General features: G+C 43.1%; 2 protein-coding genes across 2 annotated transcripts in view; one reads left to right on the top strand and one right to left on the bottom strand.

Moving 5' to 3' along the window:
- The window catches only part of LOC143747602 (transmembrane 4 L6 family member 1-like), a 484,334-nt gene that overhangs the window by 5,871 nt on the left and 465,802 nt on the right, over positions 1 to 12,661 (bottom strand). The window lies entirely within an intron of this gene.
- The window catches only part of LOC143747598 (uncharacterized), a 171,747-nt gene that overhangs the window by 30,970 nt on the left and 128,116 nt on the right, over positions 1 to 12,661 (top strand). The window contains exon 2 of the mRNA XM_077240415.1: positions 177 to 1,256. The gene's annotated coding sequence lies outside the window, so the exon portion shown is untranslated. The remainder of the gene's footprint in view (positions 1 to 176; positions 1,257 to 12,661) is intronic.

Raw genomic sequence — 12,661 nt, 5'->3', positions numbered from 1 at the left:
AGGATACTTTCAAAACGTATTTCGTTACAGAATACATGCCCAAAAATGTAATTTGTAACGTATTCCGTTACGTTACTCAATCTGAGTAACATATTCTGAATACTTGGATTACTTCCACATTGAATTGCATTTTGAAAGTGTAGGAATGCGGCCATCAAATCCTGCTTACTAAACAGGCCTATTCTGGTGTGTTTTTCTGTTGCAACTGGCTGAATGTGTTAGACCCATGTCTTCCTCAAAGTGCAATATATTATAATTTGCTATAGAAGAACAAAGACTATAAGTGTATGTTGCGGTCACCGGTGCGGTGATGAGGCGGTGATGCGTTCATGTAACAAGTAAAGGTGGCGCTGCCAATAAAGCACCTGATAGCTGTCACAAAGAACCGGCAAAAGTAATGACTGAATATGTTAGTGTCGGCTGCAAAGATGAAGTTGACGATGCTGACTCGCGATCTTCGCAGCACTGAACGCGCCGGAGAGAAATGCACATACGGATTACATAAACAGAGAGCAGTGAGCAGTCTGTGTTCTTTCGTTTTGAATTGTTCTGTTTAAAAGTAGACATGTATGTGAGACAAGTAGGCTAGCCTACCTTACACGCTAAGTTTCGGTTCATTTATGAGATGAGCCCCAGTTCACGCAACAGCGCCTCCATGCCGTGATATCTATTGTCTGCTATTTATTTATTAATTCCAGCAATTTGGGTTGATGAAACATTGATTAAAATTAAGATACAATTAATACAAATCGAAATTCACTTTAAAGAAAGGCTTTGTGCATCTGTTTGATGTCTCTGTGAAATTTTTAAAGCAGTCTTTTAGTGCCGCTTTCAGAGTGGTCACGTCCGTAACATTGTTTTTTCCTCATAAATGCGAACAAGAAAAATAAAATAAAATGAATATTTTATGTTCTGTGGAGAGCCAACCCTTCTTCATCCGGTGGATATTACTTGTGGTTTGCGCCGTGTAGCCTAATTCACAGTAGTACTAAAACATATTTGGCCTAAAAGTTAAATATTTTTTGTGTCACGCATGTTTATTTCCCTCATATTAAATATAAAACCCATTTGTAGACAGATATTTTTCTAATGTCTGGACTCCTTTATTAAGGGAGTATGGATATACAAACAGATGTTTCGATATATTGGTATTAAATGACATTTGCAGTCAAACCTTGAAATATACATTCTCAGAAAATGCATGTCCATAACGCAATTACTAAATTTTAAATAATTATTCCGCAACTAGTTTTGTCGTGTATGTCTACGTATTTTAAAATCTTAACTTCAAATAATACTAACAGTAATTTAAAGATGTGGTAGCATTGGATCTGGACGGGAAGGATAACTCTGGAAGTTGGAAGGGGTGTGTCGCAATTTTGCCTTCTCACACGTGACACAGGTTCGTGGATCTGAGTGTCGCGATTTCGGTTTCATATCGCATATCGTTACAGCCCTGTAGCTAGTAGCCTACCTGATACAACTATAAAATAGCAAGGTGACCAGTTAAACTACAACAGACGACTACCCCTGGCTAATAAAAAAAAAAAACGTTAAGATGCTTCTTCAGGTTGGAGGTGGAGTCTTTGGACGCTGAAAGGAGGATGGTTGCTTGCAAGCAGAGGTATATTTGTTATATTTGTTCTCCCTTCTCTTTCTTTAATGTGAAATGCTGTTTGAATTTCCAAGATAGAAACGCATTCTTGCCCTGGCTCTGTTGTTCCAGCTCCATCTCTACATCTAGCTCCCGCTGCTCCTCTTCCGACTCCATTGTGACTGATCATGCAAACCGCACATTATTTCGTTTTCATATTGGGGCTTCTGGGAAATGCATGGAGTTGCCTTAATTTATTTAGAGAGTGAATAAACTCACGAAACAGAAAAGTATCGTCATGTAATCCATTGATTTCAACAATGTAACTGTATTCTAAATACCAACTATTTAAATTGTAACTGTAACGGAATACAGTTACTCATAATTTGTATTCTGAATACGTAACGCCGGTACATGTATTCCGTTACTCCCCAACACTGCATTTAACCAGATATATTCGATGTGTTTTTATGTGTGTCATTTGCCCATGTCACATTGGAATGACTATGATTTTATCGTGGCTTAAAGTGAATTATAGATACCTTCATTATGCATTTCAAATATAACTGTCTATTCCCATAACTTGTACACATAGTTCTGGACACCTCCAGAATGCTTTCGGTGTGATCAATCAGAATACGTACAGTAATATCCAGTAAAATATAGTTTACTATGTTTTCCATCTTTGGAGTGAAAAGAGACCAAAACTAACATCACTGGTGTTCTTAGATAACAGCGTTTACGACCCAAAGGAATGTTCACAGAACTGTGGCTCTCTCTGAATTCTAACCAAGGAGGAGAAATGAATCCTGTATTCATATATATATGCTATCATATATCCACTTGAGAATTGTATGAACAATGTATCTAAGTTCCCTATTTCATGAGTTGCCTTTTTGTGGTTTGGTCTATGTTTCTCGACGACTCTAATGCGATAATGTTTTAAACTTTGCCAACTAATGTTTAACCAAATCCATTTGTGGCAAGTTTGGTCTCGATAAACTCCAATCTTCATTCCCCATTTGTTAATTGACATTACATTTTGCTAAACTTGTGACACATTAGTATTATAAGAATTGTGAAGATTCTGCTCTTAAACACCGACGAAATTAGGGTTTCAAATGTCTCTCTCCTAGACAAAGAGCAATAAAAACCAAAGTCCCGCCTGTGAAATTCCAACCCTCTAATTGGCCAAGTCAACAGGAAGAGGCCGGATTTCTCCAAGGTGATAAATGACGCTTCCCCCCTCCGCTCGCTCTGTTACTTCGCCTGTCTTTGTGTCATAATGTAAGGTCTCGCCTCCGGGCGAGCTCTTCGCCTTTCTTTTATTTGTTTCTAGTTTAGTTTGTGTTTTTCAGTCTTAGATAAGTCTCCGTGTTTAATTCCAATCGACGAGTGAAAAGAACACCGCGTGACATATCTCTTCAGCAAATCCATCTACAAGGGACCTTTAAACGAGCGCGCGCTCGTTTTGAAGGAGAAACACGCGCACGTGACCACGTGGCGAGAGACGCACACACGCTTCTTCACCAGCCATGCGAAGATGTGACGTTAACTCCGCGTGATTTCCCCGTAGAGATCTTTATTTCTTTTCTTTGTTAGTCAAAGTTTTGTTTTCCGTAGTCGACTCTGTTCACTTCCACAAAGTGAAACGAACTTAGCCGAACTATTTTCCTTTGGTAATGTTACCCCAAAGACTTGGAAACTCCGTTCAACACGCGCGCCAAGCAGCACCCAGTGACGCTTCCTAAAGGACTCCGCTGACGCACGCGCAGGAATGCCGCGACACAGAGAGACCCAGAAACTTAAGTATATCTCTTTATAGAGCTTCTAAGAAGCATTAAGATGATGTTTTCGTGTTGTTACAGACAGGGGACTGTCAGGGGGAATGTTGCCAATGCTCTCTCTCTCTCTTCCTCTTCCCCTCTCACACGTGTTTCCATTGTCCACACTCTATGCATTTCTCGTTCATCGATGCCTTATCGTGTATTGTTGTTTATTATGTTTGTAAATACATATATCCCATGTAACCGTAGTAAATACATAAGTAGTTCTGCCTTATTAAATTCGTTATATTCATCTGATTGATGTACTGCCTTTTGGCTCATTTTCAAGTCCCTTAAGTGCCAAAAGATCTTATAGCAACAAGCTTACAAATTAAAGATACTTTAAAGAGTATGTGTTTATAGGGCAGGAAACCCAATTCTTGTGGCCACAGAATTGCTTTTCCTGAAATCCTATAAAGTAAGATGATATTGTGGAGTCCCACAAATATTAGTCTGACAATTGAGCTAATTAATTTAGCCTGTTTTGTAAGACGTGGTCCGTGTAGTTAATTGCAATCAACTTGTGGTTAAGTGCAAGGATACACAGACATGCATGCAGGTAAAATGACATATCACACCTTATCGGGAGTTTTATTAACATGTAAGACTGATCTAATCCAAACATGTATGAATAATTATTAATTACCAATTATTAATTATGATATGCAAATTCCCCACGGATTAGATCCGCCCCAGAGTCTTTACATCAGGCAGTCGTGGTCGTCACTCTCAAATTCACCATCCGTCAACAACCTGTTCAGATGTACAGTAGGACCATGAATAACAGAAGTTACTTTCAACGTTAAATTAGCAGTTGCCAATAATATAGCCTCATAGCCTGAACGACGTTGAGCAGTCATGTGTTGAGTAGAAATGTTATGCATAATTGCTCCTACCTGATGTGATGTGTGAACTGTGAGTGGATATGATAAAACAACCCTTTCAGCATCCTGTACCATGATCGCTGCAGCAGCCACTGCACGTAAACAGGCCGGGAGTCCCCGAGCCACTGAATCAAGAGTTTTAGACAAATAAGCTACTGGACCAAAAGTGCCCCCATGCTCTTGGGCCAGGATTCCTGCGGCTGTCGCTTGTAGCAAGGAAGGCCGAGGGCGGGAGGCCTTAACAGAGAGGATTTCAAATGTCTTAACGCTTGGTCCATCTCACTTGTCCATGTAATGTCCTCTTTATCATCCAGCGTAGCGTCTCGCAGGATTTTGTCATACATGGAGCAATTTGGCACCCATAATCGACAGTAATTGACCAGTCCCAGAAAGCTTTGCATTTGCTTCTGTGTTGAAGGGTGCTTGAACAAAGCGATGGCTTTGACTCTGTTCCCCAGACAGGCGAACTTGGCCTTGTGACAGTTCATGGCCGAGGTAATTGACTTTCCTCTGCACCCACTGAAGTTTCTCTTTAGATGCCTTGGAACCAGCCTCTGCTAAAACGTTGCAGACAATTGTAGTGGCAGCAGCACACATGTCCGCAGAGGCACCAGTGACGAGAATGTCATCAGCGTATTGGAGCAGGCAGGTGTCAGGAGGGAGTCTGACATCCTTCAGCGTTGCGTGCACTACAGCGGAGAAAACAGCCGGAGAATCTCTGAACCCTTGAGGGAGTCTTGTCCACATGTACTGGCAATTCTGAAAACAGAAAACAAAAAGTGGCTGAGTTTGTTGGTCAACAGGAATGCTGAAGAAGGCGGAGCATAAATCAATGAAAGAATAAAATGCATGTTCTAAAGGAATAGAATTAATAATAGTTTGTACATCTGGCACAATAGGAGCATGTGGTTTTATCAAATCATTCATTTTTCACAAGTCTTGCGTTAAGCGCCAAGAACCATTTGCTTTCTTGATTGGATTAATTGGTGTGTTGTAAGGTGAATGAGTGCGAACCAGAATGCCTTGAGCCAGAAACTGATCAATGAGGGGTCGAATTCCATCCTCTTTTTCCTTTGAAAGCGGATATTGTTTTTTAAAAAATAAACACAGGCCTATTCATTGTCAAATTGGCAACATAAGGTTGGATATCAAGAAGTCCCAAGTCATCCTTATGGGCCGCCCACAATTTCGGGTTTACATCAGCTACTTCCTGTCCGAGCTCAGTTGCAGACACATCCTCGAAGAGAGCACTTCCTGTGTTGGTTCGTAAGAGAAAAGGCTGCTGGAAACATGAGTTGCAAAGAGTCAGAGTCAAATCCTAATTTAACACCCAACTTATGCATTACATCTCTACCTAACAAGCAGAATAAAGAATCAGGTATAATTGCAAAAATCATGCATTTTGAACAATGATGGTATATCATTAGAAGTAACCGGTAAAGGTGGTGTCAAATTACAAACCACTGGAATATTATCTATTCCTATAGAATTTAATGTCTGTTATTCCTTTCCCCATTCAGGCGGATACGCAGGTCTCTGTCTTTCAGAGGGAGAAAGAAAGGGAGGCCATCAGAGCGCCTAAACATCGGTTTCTCATTAGTTTGCTGAAATCTCTCAGCTTTTTTTCTGCAAAATCGCTGTGTGTGTCCGCTGTGTGTGACATAAAAAACACTTTATGTCATTCCTAACATTGGGTGGCGGGCGATTTTGGACAGTGGAATTTACTTGGAACATTGCGGGAACTTTTCCTCTGGAGTTTTCAAATGCCCCAGCAGACGACAGTTCACGCAAGCGTTTACCCAATTCATCAACAGAAATGTTACTAATGTTGGTTATAGTTATTCGAATCATTTGTGCAGTCTCGTTGTGCATGTTATTCAAAAATGTGTTCACAAACAGTAAATAATTTTCATCAACAGGGTAGGATTTATTTTTTATAGGTTCCGAGACAGGAGAAGTTTGAATGCTCTCATATCTGGGAGGAAGGGGCGCTCTGACTTCAGCAGGATGTGAAATAACTTTCTCCTTCTCAGGCTGTTAAGCTTGAGGGTGAGAAAGATTTTTGTTGTTATCCACTTTTGGACCACGATTCCAATAAGATTGCATGTCTTTCCAGATCTTATAGGAACGTTTCATATACGAATAATCCCAATCGGGATCGCCCCAATTTCCAAAAATCATGTATTTTGCTTCACGCATATATGTGTCTTTAAATGAGCCGTCACGAGGAAACGCATCTAATTGTGTTTTGCCAGTTGACCAGCCAGCTAAATTTGACACATATGGCTCCGTAAAAAATGCTTGATTATTTCTAATCATAAAATCTTTCGGAGATTCATTTTCTAACGGTGGACTAATTTTATTTCCCATTGTAAACACACAAAAATTTCTCCTTCATGCAACTTAAATAAATTGCAATATAGCCAAATGGAACTGTAGGGTATGGACCAATCAGACACTAATTATTCATTATATACAAAGGTTTAGGAAACTCCAAAACTAACAACCCAAATGAACGAACACAAGGGCAGAAACAGTGTCATGTTACAGGGCATGATAAGGAGATTTTACGACCTCCGAGGAACGTGGCCACATGCACAAGAGAGAGACTATGAAACAGAAACCCTCTTTAAAACAGACTTTGCTGCATTAATCATAGACTAACTGATCTATAAATGAACATGCATAAAACTGTGAAAGAAACAGTGTAAATGGTTTACTGTCTCGTGTACTATTAGGATCTATATTATGGTATGTATCCTGGTATACAACCAACTAACGATCAATGTAACCTCACCTGTATCATGCCTCCTACCTAATTAATCCTCATTTAATGACTCACACTTTGATGTACATCACCTTCTTCAAGAATGCAGTGTGGATGTGTTATAGCTATCTGAGCATTAATGAAGGTATAACCACGCTAGGGACAAAGACCCGTAAATCAACTAAGAGCCACTTTCCCTCTCAGACATGTCACCTTTCTGATTGGTCGAGTCCAACCCTTAGGGGAGGATCTTTTCCAGGCTTTATTAGAGACAGCCCACATGTGACCTCCCTCTCTTAGTTCTTTCATCCAGCCGCAACACTGCTCTGGTGATCCTGGGGAACCCCCTCCCCCTCCACAGGGGCCCCAGGGCCCAGCAGGCCTCGATCCAACCAGATATGGGTTCAGGCAGGAGAGAGAAGACTCTCACAAAGAACCAAGGACAATCTCAGGAGTTTTGGAACAAAGACTCAAACCAACAACGACTCCAATCACTCACTCTTCCGACTTCCTCACTTCTCCTGAGTGCTCAGCGTGGCCTCAACAGGGCCCCAGGCCCTGACCAAACATGCGTTCCTGGAGAAAGAGAACTCTCAACCAACTTCCACTTCACACTGCATTTCACTAGTCCCTTTCTCCGGTTGCCAATTTAATCCTATCACTAACCTATTTCTGTAATTCTGTATATATGTGTTTTTAATTTATTCATGTTTATGATTTAGTTAATAAAACTTATGCACTTTATGTATTTGGTTCTGATTTGCTTGCAATACGAAGTCCCTTTATGGTTTTTGTTCTTGCTACATGCTCAAAACGCTGTACATATTAAGAAATAATTATTCTTCTGTGTCCAGGGAAGATACCCTTTTCTTAGAATTAATGAATAATCAAAAGAGTTCGTTGGACGAACTGATTAATTGATTGTAATATTAATTTAGCCATGTCAAGTTAATCCAATTAACTGACCCAAATATTCATAATTAATCATAACAAGTTATTATTGATTATTAATATTTCATATAGCTAGGTTCCTTACAGAAAAGTAAAAGAAAAGTATACAATTTCAAATTAATTGTGTTAGTAAATTGGCAAATAGAGAGAGAAATAAGAGAGAAGAAAAGAAAAGAGAAAGTGAAGAGAAAAAAAATAGTGATTTATTTATTCATAGCCCTAGACCAAAGGGAAATTAAAATAGACTTTGCAAAAGAAAACAAATTATCTGTGTAGCAAATCTATTTTTTTCTTGCAAAAAACGGAGGAAAGTGATCGATTTTCCTTACGTTCTTCCCGCATTTATCGAAAACAGGAGGATAACCGGTCCCGTATCGTTTTAAACAAAGACAAATAACATCAAAAGAGGGAGCTCAAGTCTCTTTTGCTTGTTCTTCTCACATTTTTTATTAAAAATACGAGGCTACCGTCCTGTATCGTTTTATACAAGGACAAATAACAAAAAGAGAGAGAGATCAGTTCCCTTTTTTCTGCTCTTCCCGCATTAATTAAAACACGAGGCTGATTTCACCAAATATGGTAAAAATCACGGCACTACAAATCCGTTTTCTCAGCAGACAGTAAGAATCAACTTTCTCTTTTGTAAAAAAAAAAAATTCTTACCTGTCTGGAGAAATCCCTGACGACGCCCCCAAGTGTTAGAATCGAAATGAAATGGTCCAAACGAGAAGTGCCAAAATTCTTGTTTTTTTATTATGAATAAATAATTCACAACCCCAGCGCCGGAGGGAGACAAAACGCTCAGCTCATAATGTCTAAATTATACATTATATAGGCAAAGTATTACAGGGAGGAGTATAAGTCTAACCAATAGAACCAAACATTACATCATTGGCATATCATATAGACTTTATATTACAACTTATTTATATGGGCAGTATGCGCTAGAATCTCCTTGCAAGCCTGGAGCTCAGAGGAAGCTCTTCAATGTATAACATAGAAACACAAAGAAAGAAAAGGAAGAGAAAGGAGAAGGGGGCTCCCTTCCTCATTAATGAATACCAGATGTTTAACTTTACATACATAGAAAAGAATGTGCAAACGTGTCAGTTTTAGGCTGAACAAAGAATCCTTCTTATGTTATACCAGGAAGCTATAAATATCCCCTGAATACACAAGCCACCAGCTTCTGTTACTTCAGCAGCGCTCTGTGTGTGTCTGATATCTTTCGATTGTGTTTGTCTGATTTTGTCAGGAGTTTTCACTATATATATATATATATATAAAAAAAACAAAATGAGCGAGCAGTATAGAAAGTGTGTTCCCCCCTGTACACGTTACATCACGGGTAGGGATTCTCACGAGTTATGTGTAGCTTGTTTGGGAGTTCAGCATGCCCAGTCGGCTCTCGAGGGAGTCGATTGTGAGCATTGCGAGCGTTTTCCTTTGAGTACTCTGCGCTCGCGGCGATCGCTCTTTGAGGAGAGTGGTTTGTTGCGAGCTCCCCAGGGCTCGGGTCCCGCTTCTGTTGAGGCAGAGCGGCGGCGCTTGACTTGGGGTTCGCAGATGGATCTCACCGGCGACACTGAGACGGGCCCCGCCCTATCTCACCTTTCTCCGGCGGGATCCAGTGCCTCTCACCCGGCTCTGGAAGCACGCGCTGCGGCGGTTACTTCTGCCCGGGTGGAGGCACGCGATGATGTGGAACTTAGATTATCCAGTTCTGAGGATCTGGATGTCGAAAGTTTGGCATCAGAGGAAACTAGCTCACTTCATTATACTGCTGAAGAAGGTTTAATGGATGTGTTATCTCGGGCTGTTGAAAAACTCAGTATTGAATGGCCAACTGATAAACAAGAATCTAGAAATAAAAGCAAACTAGATGATAGATTTCTCTCTGCACGTCCTCAGCCTTCTCGCCGGTGCTTACCGTTCTTCCCAGACCTTCATGCTGAGGTTTCAAAGACCTGGGTTAGACCGGTTTCGAGCAGAATATATACCAATCAATCCAATGCTTATGGTAATATTTTTGGTGCAAAGTCTGCTGGATATGTGACGATGCCGAAGGCGGAGGAGACGTTCGCGAGCTATCTCTCTCCTGCCTCGGCATCTTCGCTTAAAGCACCGGCTCTTCCTTCTAGATCACTGAAAAATACTTCTGTGCTGGTGGGGAAGGCTTACTCGGCGGCTGGGCAGCCGGCTGCATGTTTGCATACAATGGCCATTATGCAGGCTTATCAGGCTGACCTGCTCAAAGATGTGTGTGAGGGGGGAGAAATTTCGGCAGATATGATCAATGAGCTCAGGCAGACTGCTGATCTCACTCTCCGGGCCACCAGGGAAACAGCTAAATCTGTTGGCCGGTCTATGGCAGCCATGGTGGCCACAGAAAGGCATTTATGGTTGAGTCAAACCTCTATGAAAGAAAAAGATAAATCTCTCCTATTAAATGCTCCTGTTTCGCCTGCGGGCCTCTTCGGTGACGCTCTTCACTCTGTCACTGAAAGGTTCCAGGAAGAGAAAAAACAGGCGGCTGCTTTTCATAAGTTTATCCCTCTCAAAGTGCGCGTCACTGGGGCTGCTGAGCGAGGGCAGTCCCAGCCGTCGAGTTCGTCTTGTAAAAGAGCACAGCAGAAGCGGAGTGTCGCGTCTCGTGCCCCCCCGCAGACAAACTGGAGGGACGAGGCGGGGCGCTCTCCGGCGCGGCCTTCTCGGGGCAGGACTGATCTGAGGGCAGTCATTGTCGCCAGGAAGGCCGCGTCGAAAAAGTCCTGACGGGCTGAACGTCAGGACTCTGAGGGTGGTCCCCATCGGGAAAGACTTGAGTTCGCCGCTCAAAAACACGGCGCCCTGTCTTTCTCGATGCCCTCAGGGGTCTGTTCTACTAACCCTGCCTATACAGGGCGTAGAGAGACTCAGCGAGCGATTTCCCGAGGGACGCTCGCCCCCTCCGAGGAGGGTTGTGGAGTGCTCAGACCAGCTGTTTCCTGCCAGTATGTTACAGGGCGCTGTGTCTGTCACTCGGGATGTTCATCCAGAGGCCAGCCTCGAGAGACTGGTTCCCTTAGTAGAGTTCCTGGCGGAATGGGAAATGCTTCCCAATGTTTCTCAGTGGGTCCTGAATATTATAAAGAACGGGTACGCTATTCAGTTCAGAACGCGTCCACCTCGGTTCAGAGGGGTTCTGCCCACGGTGGTGGGCCCCGAGCAGGCTCTGGTATTAGAACAGGAGGTAGAAACTCTGCTGCACAAAGGGGCTATAGAACGGGTTCCTCCGCCCAGCAGGGAGTTAGGATACTACAGCCGGTACTTCATCGTTCCGAAAAAAGATGGAGGGCTGCGTCCCATTCTAGATCTGCGTCTCTTAAATCGCACTGTAGGGAAGCTCAAATTCAAGATGCTCACTCTCAAACAGATCGTGTCACAAATCAGATCCGAGGACTGGTTTGTCACGATAGACCTAAAGGACGCCTACTTCCATGTATCCATCCTCCCTCAACACAGGAAGTTCCTGAGGTTCGCTTTCGGGGGCGAAGCGTACCAATATCGGGTTCTTCCGTTTGGCCTAGCACTGTCACCCCGCACGTTCACGAAGTGTATGGATGCAGCTATAGCCCCGCTGAGGCTGCAGGGCATTCGTATTCTGAACTATATAGACGATTGGTTAATTCTAGCTCAATCAGAACAGCAGGCGGTTCGGCACCGAGATGTCGTTCTTGCTCACATCAAGAGGTTGGGGTTGAGGCTCAACGCCAAGAAGAGTGTTCTTTCTCCATTACAGAGAACCACTTTTCTCGGTGTAGTGTGGGATTCGACGACGATGCAGGCACAGTTGTCACCTGCTCGTGTTGCTTCGATTCTCGCCGCAGTAGATCAGGTCAAGCTAGGCCAGTCGTCCACTGTAAAACAGTTCCAGAGACTGTTAGGTCTCATGGCAGCTGCGTCCAACGTGATACCTTTTGGCCTCCTGCACATGAGACCGTTACAGTGGTGGCTCAGAACCAGGGGATTCTCCCCGAGGGGAAATCCGTTTCGCATGATCATGAGTTCGCGACGATGTCTTCGCGCCCTGGTTATGTGGAAAGATCCTCGGTTTCTGTCCCAAGGCCCGGTGTTGGGAGCTCCTTGTCGTCGCGTTATGCTAACGACAGATGCCTCTCTCACGGGGTGGGGGGCGATCATGAGTGGTCGCCCAGCTCGAGGTCTGTGGGGGGACCATCACCGTCTATGGCACATAAATTGTCTAGAGATGTTGGCAGTGTTTCAGGCTCTGAAACACTTCCTCCCAGACCTAAGGGGCCACCATGTTCTTGTTCGAACAGACAACACATCGGTGGTCTCTTATATCAACCATCAGGGGGGTCTGCGTTCTCGCCCACTTTACAAACTGGCACGTCAGATTCTCCTATGGTCCCAGGGGAGAATTCTTTCTTTGAGAGCTATTTATCTCCCAGGGTACTTAAATCAGGGGGCAGACATCCTGTCGAGGCAGGGGCCGAGGCCCGGGGAATGGAGTCTTCACCCCGAGGTGGTGGAGCTCCTATGGGAACATTTCGGTCGTGCCGAGGTAGATCTATTTGCTTCCAGAGAGACATCACATTGTCCACTGTGGTTCTCTCTCAGCCTGCCAGCCCCACTG

The sequence above is a fragment of the Siphateles boraxobius genome, unplaced genomic scaffold (genome assembly GCF_051911475.1).
Source record: "Siphateles boraxobius isolate OS27281-9 unplaced genomic scaffold, OSU_SipBor_1 23, whole genome shotgun sequence".
In the NCBI taxonomy this organism is placed as follows: Eukaryota; Metazoa; Chordata; class Actinopteri; order Cypriniformes; family Leuciscidae; genus Siphateles; species Siphateles boraxobius.
Note: the sequence above shows the minus strand (reverse complement) of the source record. Positions and strands in the feature narration are given on the sequence as shown.